Consider the following 10,204-nt stretch of genomic DNA (forward strand, 5'->3'; position numbering starts at 1 on the left):
TAAAACTGGACTCACGGGAGAGGTTCAAATCATAGAAAGTTAGAGTGTCAGTCCTCTTGTACTAAAGTCGGCATTGTGCCTTTTGTATAAAATTCAGATGGAATTTCTGTGTTTTATCGTTAATAAGAAAGTCCAAGGGACATAGTAAACCTGAAGTGAGGCATCGGAATCTAAAACTGGACTCATCGGAGAGGTTCAAATAATATAAAGTTAGAGTGTCAGGCCTCTTATCCTTAAGTCGGCATTGTGCATTTTGTATTAAATTCAGATGGAATTTCAGTCTTTCATCGTCAATAAGAAGGTCCAAGGGATACAGTAAAGCTGAAGTGAAACATCGGAATCTAAAACTGGACTCACAGGAGATGTTCAAATCATAGAAAGTTAGAGTCTCAGTCCTCTTGTACTTAAGTCGGCATTGTGCCTTTTGTATTAAATTCGGATGCAATTTCTGTGGTTCATCGTCAATAAGTAAGTCCAAGGTATACAGTAAACCTGAAGTGAAGCATCGGAATCTAAAACTGTACTCACAGGAGAGGTTCAAATCATAGAAAGTTAGAGTGTCAGTCCTCTTGTACTTAAGTCGGCATTGTGCCTTTTGTATTAAATTCGGATGCAATTTCTGTGTTTCATCGTCAATAAGGAGGTCCAAATGATACAGTAAACCTGAAGTGAAGCATCAAAAACGAAAACTGGACTTACAGGTTAACATCATAGAAAGTTAGAGTGACAGTCCTCTTGTACATAAGTCGGCATTGAGACTTTTGTATTAAATTCGGATTCAATTTCTTTGTTTCATCGTCAATAAGAAGGTCCAAGGAATACAGTAAACCTGAAGTGAAGCATCGCAATCTAAAACTGGACTCACAGGGGGGGTTCAAATCATAGAAAGTTAGAGTGTCAGTCCTCATGTATTAAAGTCGGCATTGTGACTTTTGCAATACATTCAGATGCAATTTCAGTGTTTCATCGTCAATAAGAAGGTCCAAGGGATACAGTAAAGCTGAAGTGAAACATCGGAATCTAAAACTGGACTCACAGGAGATGTTCAACTCATAGAAAGTTAGAGTGTCAGTCCTCTTGCATTAAAGTCGGCATTGTGACTTTTGTAATACATTCAGATGCAATTTCTGTCTTTCATCGTCAATAAGAAGGTCCAAGAGACACAGTAAACCTGAAGTGAAGCATCAGAATCGAAAACTAAGCTCACAGGAGAGGTTCATATCATAGAAAGTTAGAGTGTCAGTCCTCTTGTATTAAAATCAGCATTGTGACTTTTGTAATACATTCAGATGCAATTTCTGTGTTTCACCGTCAATAAGAAGGTCCAAGGGATACAGTAAAGCTGAAGTCAAACATCGGAATCTAAAACTGGACTCACAGGAGATATTCAAATCATAGAAAGTTAGAGTGTCAGTCCTCTTGTACTTAAGTCGGCATTGTGCCTTTTGTATTAAATACGGATGCAATTTCTGTGTTTCATCGTCAATAAGAAGGTCCAATGGATACAGTAAACCTGAAGTGAAGCATAGGAAACTAAAACTGGACTCACAGGAGGGGTTCAAATCATAGAACTTTAGAGTGTCAGTCCTCTTGTACTTAAGTCGGCATTGTGCCATTTGTATTAAATTCGGATGCAATTTCTGTGATTCATCGACACCAAGTAGGTCCAAGGGATACAGTAAACCTAAAGTGAAGCATCGGAATCTAAAACTGGACTCACAGAGAGGGTTCAAAACATAGAAAGGGAGAGTGTCAGTCCTCTTGTACTTAAGTCGCCATTGTGCCTTTTGTATTAAATTCAGCTGGAATTTCTGTGTTTCATCGTCAATAAAAAGGTCCAAGGGATTCAGTAAACCCGAAGTGAAGCGTCGGAACCGAAAACTGGACTCACAGGAGAGGTTCAAATCATCGAAAGTTAGAGTGTCAGTCCTCTAGTACTTAAGTCGGCATTGTGCCTTTTGTATTAAATTCGGATGCAATTTCTGTGTTTCATCGTCAATATGAAGGTCCAAATGTTACAGTAAACCTGAAGTGAAGCATCGGAAACGAAAACTGGACTCACAGGAGAGGTTCAAATCATAGAAAGTTAGAGTGTCAGTCCTCTTGTACAAAAGTCGGCATTGAGACTTTTGTATTAAATTCGGATGCAATTTCTTTGTTTCATCGTCAATAAGAAGGTCCAAGGAATACAGTAAACCTGAAGTGAAGCATCGCAATCTAAAACTGGACTCACAGGAGAGGTTCAAATCATAGAAGGAAAGAGTGTCAGTCCTCTTGTACTTTAGTCGGTATTGTGCCTTTTGTATTAAATTCGGATGCAATTTCTGTGTTCCTTGGTCAATAAGAAGGTCCAAGGTATACAGTAAACCTGAAGTGAAGCATCGGAATCTAAAACTGGACTCACAGGGAGGGTTCAAATCATAGAAAGTTAGAGTGTCAGTCCTCTTGTACTTAAGTCGGCATTGTGCCTTTTGTATAAAATTCAGATGGAATTTCTGTGTTTTATCGTCAATAAGAAAGTCCAAGGGATATAGTAAACCTGTAGTGAGGCATTGGAATCTAAAACTGGACTCATCGGAGAGGTTCAAATCATAGAAAATTAGAGTGTCAGTCCTCTTGTACTTAAGTCAGCATTGTGCCTTTTGTATTAAACTCGGATGCAATTTCTGTGTTTCATCGACAATAAGAACGTCCAAGGTATACAGTAAACCTGAAGTGAAGCATCTTAATCTAAAACTGGACTCACAGGGAGGGTTCAAATCATAGAAAGTTAGAGTGTCAGTCCTCTTGTACTTAAGTCGGCATTGTGCCTTTTGAATTTTATTCGGATGCAATTTCTGTATTTCATAGTCAATAAGAAGGTCCAATGGATACAGTAAACCTGAAGTGAAGCATCGGAAACTAAAACTGGACTCACAGGAGGGGTTCAAATCATAGAACGTTAGAGTGTCGGTCCTCTTGTTCTTAAGTCGGCATTGTGCCTTTTGTATTAAATTCGGATGCAATTTCTGTGCTTCATCGTCAATAAGAAGGTCCAAATGATACAGTAAACCTGAAGTGAAGCATCGGAAACGAAAACTGGACTCACAGGAGAGATTCAAATCATAGAAAGTTAGAGTGTCAGTCCTCTTGTACATAAGTCGGCATTGAGAATTTTGTATTAAATTCGGATGCAATTTCTTTGTTTCATCGTCAATAAGAAGGTCCCAGGAATACAGTAAACCTGAAGTGAAGCATCGCAATCTAAAACTGGACTCACAGGAGAGGTTCAAATCATAGAAGGAAAGAGTGTCAGTCCTCTTGTACTTAAGTCGGCATTGTGCCTTTTGTATTAAATTCGGATGCAATTTCTGTGTTTCTTCGTCAATAAGAAGGTCCAAGGGATACAGTAAAGCTGAAGTGAAGCATCGGAATCTAAAGCTGGACTCACAGGAGAGGTTCAAATCATAGAAAGTTAGAGTGTCAGTCCTCTTGTACTTAAGTCGGCATTGTGCCTTTTGTATTAAATTCGGATGCATTTTCTGTGTTTCATCGTCACTAAGAAGGTCCAAGGGATACAGTAAACCTGAAGTGATGCATCGGAAACTAAAACTGGACTCACAGGAGAGTTTCAAATCATAGAAAATTAGAGTGTCAGTCCTCTTGTACTTAAGTCGGCATTGTGCCTTTTGTATTAAATTCGGATGCATTTTCTGTGTTTCATCGTCACTAAGTAGGTCCAAGGGATACAGTAAACCTGAAGTGAAGCATCGGAAACTAAAACTGGACTCACAGGAGAGGTTCAAATCATAGAAAATTAGAGTGTCAGTCCACTTGTACGTAAGTCGGCATTGTGCCTTTTGTATTAAATTCGGATGCAATTTCTGTGTTTCATCGACAATAAGAAGGTTCAAGGTATACAGTAAACCTGAAGTGAAGCATCGGAATCTAAAACTGGACTCACAGGGAGGGTTCAAATCATAAAAAGTTAGAGTGTCAGTCCACTTGTACTTAAGTCGGCATTGTGCCTTTTGTATAAAAATCAGATGGAATTTGTGTGTTTTATCGTCAATAAGAAGGTCCAAGGGATATAGTAAACCTGATGTGAGGCATCAGAATCTAAAACTGGACTCATCGGAGAGGTTCAAATCATATAAAGTTAGAGTGTCAGGCCTCTTTTCCTTAAGTTGGCATTGAGCATTTTTTATTAAATTCAGATGGAATTTCAGTCTTTCATCGTCAATAAGAAGGTCCAAGGGATACAGTAAACCTGAAGTGAAGCATCAGAATCGACAACTAGACTCACAGGAGAGGTTCAAATCATGGAAAGTTAGAGTGTCAGTCCTCTTGTATTAAAGTCGGCATTGTGACTTTTGTAATACATTCAGATGCAATTTCTGTGTTTCATCGTCAATAAGAAGATCCAAGGGATACAGTAATCCTGAAGTGAAGCATCGGAATCTAAAACTGGACTCAAGGGGAGGGTTCAAATCATAGAAAGTTAGAGTGTCCGTCCTCTTGTACTTAAGTCGGCATTGTGCCTTATGTATTAAATTCGGATGCAATTTCTGTGGTTTATCGTCAATAAGAAGGTCCAAGGAATACAGTAAACCTGAAGTGAAGCATCGGAATCTAAAACTGGACTCACAGGAGAGGTTCAAATCATAGTAAGTTAGAGTGTCAGTCCACTTGTACTTAAGTCGGCATTGTGCCTTTTGTATAAAAATCAGATGGAATTTGTGTGTTTTATCGTCAATAAGAAGGTCCAAGGGATACAGTAAACCTGAAGTGAAGCATCAGAATCGACAACTAGACTCACAGGAGAGGTTCAAATCATGGAAAGTTAGAGTGTCAGTCCTCTTGTATTAAAGTCGGCATTGTGACTTTTGTAATACATTCAGATGCAATTTCTGTGTTTCATTGTCAATAAGAATGTTCAAGGGATACAGTAAAGCTGAAGTGAAACATCGGAATCTAAAACTGGACTCACAGGAGATGGTCAAATCATAGAAAGTTAGAGTTTCAGTCCTCTTGTACTTAAGTCGTCATTGTGCCCTTTGTATTAAATTCGGATGTAATTTCTGTGGTTCATCGTCAATAAGAAGGTCCAAGGGATACAGTAAACCTGAAGTGAAGCATCGGAATCTAAAACTGGACTCACAGGAGAGGTTCAAATCATAGAAAGTAAGAGTCTCAGTCCTCCTGTACTTAAGTCGGCATTGTGCCTTTTGTATTAAATTCGGATGCAATTTCTGTGTTGCATCGTCAATAAGAAGGTCCAATGGATACAGTAAACCTGAAATGAAGCATCGGAAACTAAAACTGGACTCACAGGAGGGGTTCAAATCATAGAACGTTAGAGTGTCAGTCCTCTTGTACTTAAGTCGGCATTGTGCCTTTTGTATTAAATTCGGATGCAATTTCTGTGATTCATCGACGCTAAGTAGGTCCAAGGGATACAGTAAACCTAAAGTGAAGCATCGGAATCTAAAACTGGACTCACAGAGAGGGTTCAAGTCATAGAAAGGGAGAGTGTCAGTCCTCTTGTACTTAAGTCGCCATTGTGCCTTTTGTATTAAATTGAGCTGGAATTTCTGTGTTTCACCGTCAATAAGAAGGTCCAAGGGATTCAGTAAACCTGAAGTGAAGCGTCGGAACCGAAAACTGGACTCACAGGAGAGGTTCAAATCATAGAAAGTTAGAGTGTCAGTCCTCTATTACTGAAGTCGGCATTGTGCCTTTTGTATTAAAATCGGATGCAATTTCTGTGTTTCATCGTCAATAAGAAGGTCCAAATGATACAGTAAACCTGAAGTGAAGTATCAGAAACGAAAATTGGACTCACAGGAGAGGTTCAAATCATAGAAAGTTAGAGTGTCAGTCCTCTTGTACGTAAGTCGGCATTGAGACTTTTGTATTAAATTCGGATGCAATTTCTTTGTTTCATCGTCAATAAGAAGGGCCAAGGAATTCAGTAAACCTGAAGTAAAGCATCGCAATCTAAAACTGGACTCATAGGAGAGGTTCAAATCATAGAAGGAAAGAGTGTCAGTCCTCTTGTACTTAAGCCGGATTGTGCCTTTTGTATTAAATTCGGATGCAATTTTTGTGTTTCATCGTCAATACGAAGGTCCAAGGGATACAGTAACCTCAAGTGAACCATCGGAATCTAAAACTGGACTCACAGGAGAAGTTCAAATCATAGAAAGTTAGAGTGCAAGTCCTCTTGTACTTAAGTCGGCATTGTGCCTTTTGTATTGAATTCGGATGCATTTTCTGTGTTTCATCGTCACTAAGAAGGTGCAAGGGATACAGTAAACCTGAAGTGAATCATCGTAAACTTAAACTGGACTCACAGGAGAGTTTCAAACCATAGAAAATCAGAGTGTCAGTCCTCTTGTACATAAGTCGGCATTGTGACTTTTGTATTAAATTCGGATGCATTTTCTGTGTTTCATCGTCACTAAGAAGGTCCAAGAGATACAGTAAACCTGAAGTGAAGCATCGGAAACTAAAACTGTCCTCACAGGACAGGTTCAAATCATAGAAAATTAGAGTGTCAGTCTTCTTGTACTTAAGTCGGCATTGTGCCTTTTGTATTAAATTCGGATGCAATTTCTGTGTTTCATCGACAATAAGAATGTCCAAGGAATACAGTAAAGCTGAAGTGAATCATCGGAATCTAAAACTGGACTCACGGGAGAGGTTCAAATCATAGAAAGTTAGAGTGTCAGTCCTCTTGTACTTAAGTGGGCATTGTGCCTTTTGTATTAAATTCGGATGCAATTTCTGTGTTTAATCGTCAATAAGAAGGTCCAAATGATACAGTAAACCTGAAGTGAGATATCGGAAACGAAAACTGGACTCACAGGAGAGGTTCAAATCATAGAAAGTTAGAGTGTCAGTCCTCTTGTACATAAGTCGGCATTGAGACTTTTGTATTAAATTCGGATGCATTTTCTGTGTTTCATCGTCAATAAGAAGGGCCAAGGGATACAGTAAACCTGAAGTGAAGCATCGGAAACTAAAACTGGACTCACAGGAGAGGTTCAAATCACAGAAATTTAGAGTGTCAGTCCTCTTGTACTTAAGTCGGCATTGTGCCTTTTGTATTAAATTCGGATGCATTTTCTGTGTTTCATCGTCACTAAGAAGGTGCAAGGGATACAGTAAACCAGAAGTGAAGCATCGTAAACTAAAACTGGACTCACAGGAGAGTTTCAAATCATAGAAAATCAGAGTGTCAGTCCTCTTGTACATAAGTCGGCATTGTGCCTTTTGTATTAAATTCGGATGCAATTTCTGTGTTTCATCGTCACTAAGAAGGTCCAAGGGATACAGTAAACCTAAAGTGAAGCATCGGAATCTAAAACTGGACTCACAGAGAGGGTTCAAAACATAGAAAGGAAGAGTGTCAGTCCTCTTGTACTTAAGTCGCCATTGTGCCTTTTGTATTAATTTGAGCTGGAATTTCCGTGTTTCATCGTCAATAAGAAGGTCCAAGGGATTCAGTAAACCTGAAGTGAAGCGTCGGAACCGGAAACTGGACTCACAGGAGAGTTTCAAATCATAGACAGTTAGAGTGTCAGTCCTCTGGTAGTTAAGTCGGCATTGTGCCTTTTGTATTAAATTCGGATGCAATTTCTGTGTTTAATCGTCAATAAGAAAGTCCAAATGATACAGTAAACCTGAAGTGAAGCATCGGAAACGAAAACTGGACGCACAGGAGAGGTTCAAATCATAGAAAGTTAGAGTGTCAGTCCTCTTGTACATAAGTCGGCATTGAGACTTTTGTATTAAATTCGGATGCATTTTCTGTGTTTCATCATCAATAAGAAGGGCCAAGGGATACAGTAAACCTGAAGTGAAGCATCGGAAACTAAAACTGGACTCACAGGAGAGGTTCAAATCAAAGAAATTTAGAGTGTCAGTCCTCTTGTACTTAAGTCGGCATTGTGCCTTTTGTATTAAATTCGGATGCATTTTCTGTGTTTCATCGTCACTAAGAAGGTGCAAGTGATACAGTAAACCTGTAGTGAAGCATCGGAAACTAAAACTGGACTCACAGGAGGGGTTCAAATCATTGAAAATTAGAGTGTCAGTCCTCCTGTACTTAAGTCGGCATTGTGCCTTGTGTATTAAATTCGGATGCAATTTCTGTGTTTCATCGTCAATAAGAAGGTCCAAGGGATACAGTAAAGCTGAAGTGAAGCATCGGAATCTAAAACAGGACCCACAGGAGAGGTTCAAATAATAGAAAGTTAGAGTGTCAGTCCTCTTGTACTTAAGTCGGCATTGTGCCTTTTGTATTACATTCGGATGCAATTTCTGTGTTTCATCGTCAATAAGAAGGTCCAAGGGATACAGTGAAGCTGAAGTGAAGCATCGGAATCTAAAACTGAGCTCACAGGAGAGGTTCAAATCATAGAAAGTGAGAGTGTCAGTCCTCTTGTACTTAAGTCGGCATTGTGCATTTTGTATTAAATTCGGATGAATTTTCTGTGTTCCATCGTCACTAAGAAGGTCCAAGGGATACGGTAAACCTAAAGTGAAGCATCGGAAACTAAAAATGGACTCATAGGAGAGTTTCAAATCATAGGAAATTAGAGTGTCAGTCCTCTTGTACTTAAGTCGGAATTGTGCCGTTTGTATTAAATTCGGATGCATTTCCTATGTTTCATCGTCACTAAGAAGGTCCAAGGGATACAGTAAACCTGAAGTGAAGCATCGGAAACTAAAACTGAACTCACAGGAGAGGTTCAAATCATAGAAAATTAGAGTGTCAGTCCTCTTGTACTTAAGTCGGCATTGTGCCTTTTGTATTAAATTCGGATGCAATTTCTGTGTTTCATCGACAATAAGAAGGTCCAAGGGATACAGTAAAGCTGAAGTGAAGCATCGGAATATAAAACTGGACTCACGGGAGAGGTTCAAATCATAGAAAGTTAGAGTGTCAGTCCTTTTGTACTTAAGTCGGCATTGTGCCTTTTGAATTAAATTCGGATGCATTTTCTGTGTTTCATCGTCACTAAGAAGGTCCAAGGGATACAGTAAACCTGAAGTGAAGCATCGGGAACTAAAACTGGACTCACAGGAGAGGTTCAAATCATAGAAAATCAGAGTGTCAGTCCTCCTTTACTTAAGTCGGCATTGTGCCTTTTATATAAAATTCAGATGGAATTTATGTGTTTTATCGTCAATAAGAAGGTCCAAGGGATATAGTAAACCTGAAGTGAGGCATCGGAATCTAAAACTGGACTCATCGGAGAGGTTGAAATCATATAAATTTAGAGTGTCAGGCCTCTTTTCCTTAAGTCGGCATTGTGCATTTTGTATTAAATTCAGATGGAATTTCAGTCTTTCATCGTCAATAAGAGGGTCCAAATGATACAGTAAAAATGAAGTCAAGCATCAGAATTGAAAACTAGACTCACAGGAGAGGTTCAAATCATAGAAAGTTAGAGTGTCAGCCTTTGTATTAAAGTCGACATTGTGACTTTTGCAATACATTCTGATGCAATTTCTGTGTTTCATCGTCAATAAGAATGTTCAAGGGATACAGTAAAGCTGAAGTGAAACATCGGAATCTAAAACTGGACTCACAGGAGATGATCAAATCACAGAAAGTTAGAGTGTCAGTCCTCTTGTACTTAAGTCGGCATTGTGCCTTTTGTATTAAATTCGGATGCAATTTCTGTGGTTCATCGTAAATAAGAAGGTCCAAGGGATACAGTAAACCTGAAGCGAAGCTTCGGAATCTAACACTGAACTCACAGGAGAGGTTCAAATCATAGAAAGTTAGAGTCTCAGTCCTCTTGTACTTAATTCGGCATTGTGCCTTTGTACTAAATTCGGATGCAATTTCTGTGTTTCATCGTCAATAAGAAGATCCAATGGATACAGTAAACCTGAAATGAATCATCGGAAACTAAAACTGGACTCACAGGAGGGGTTCAAATCATAGAACGTTAGAGTGTCAGTCCTCTTGTACTTAAGTCGGCATTGTGCCTTTTGTATTAAATTCGGATGCAATTTCTGTGATTCATCGACACTAAGTAGGTCCAAGGGATACAGTAAACCTAAAGTGAAGCATCGGAATCTAAAACTGGACTCACGGAGAGTGTTCAAGTCATAGAAAGGGAGAGAGTCAATCCTCTTGTACTTAAGTCGCCATTGTGCCTTTATTATTAAATTCAGCTGGAATTTCTGTGTTTCATCGTCAATA

This window comes from Schistocerca americana, chromosome 5, assembly GCF_021461395.2.
Source record: "Schistocerca americana isolate TAMUIC-IGC-003095 chromosome 5, iqSchAmer2.1, whole genome shotgun sequence".
NCBI lineage: Eukaryota > Metazoa > Arthropoda > Insecta > Orthoptera > Acrididae > Schistocerca > Schistocerca americana.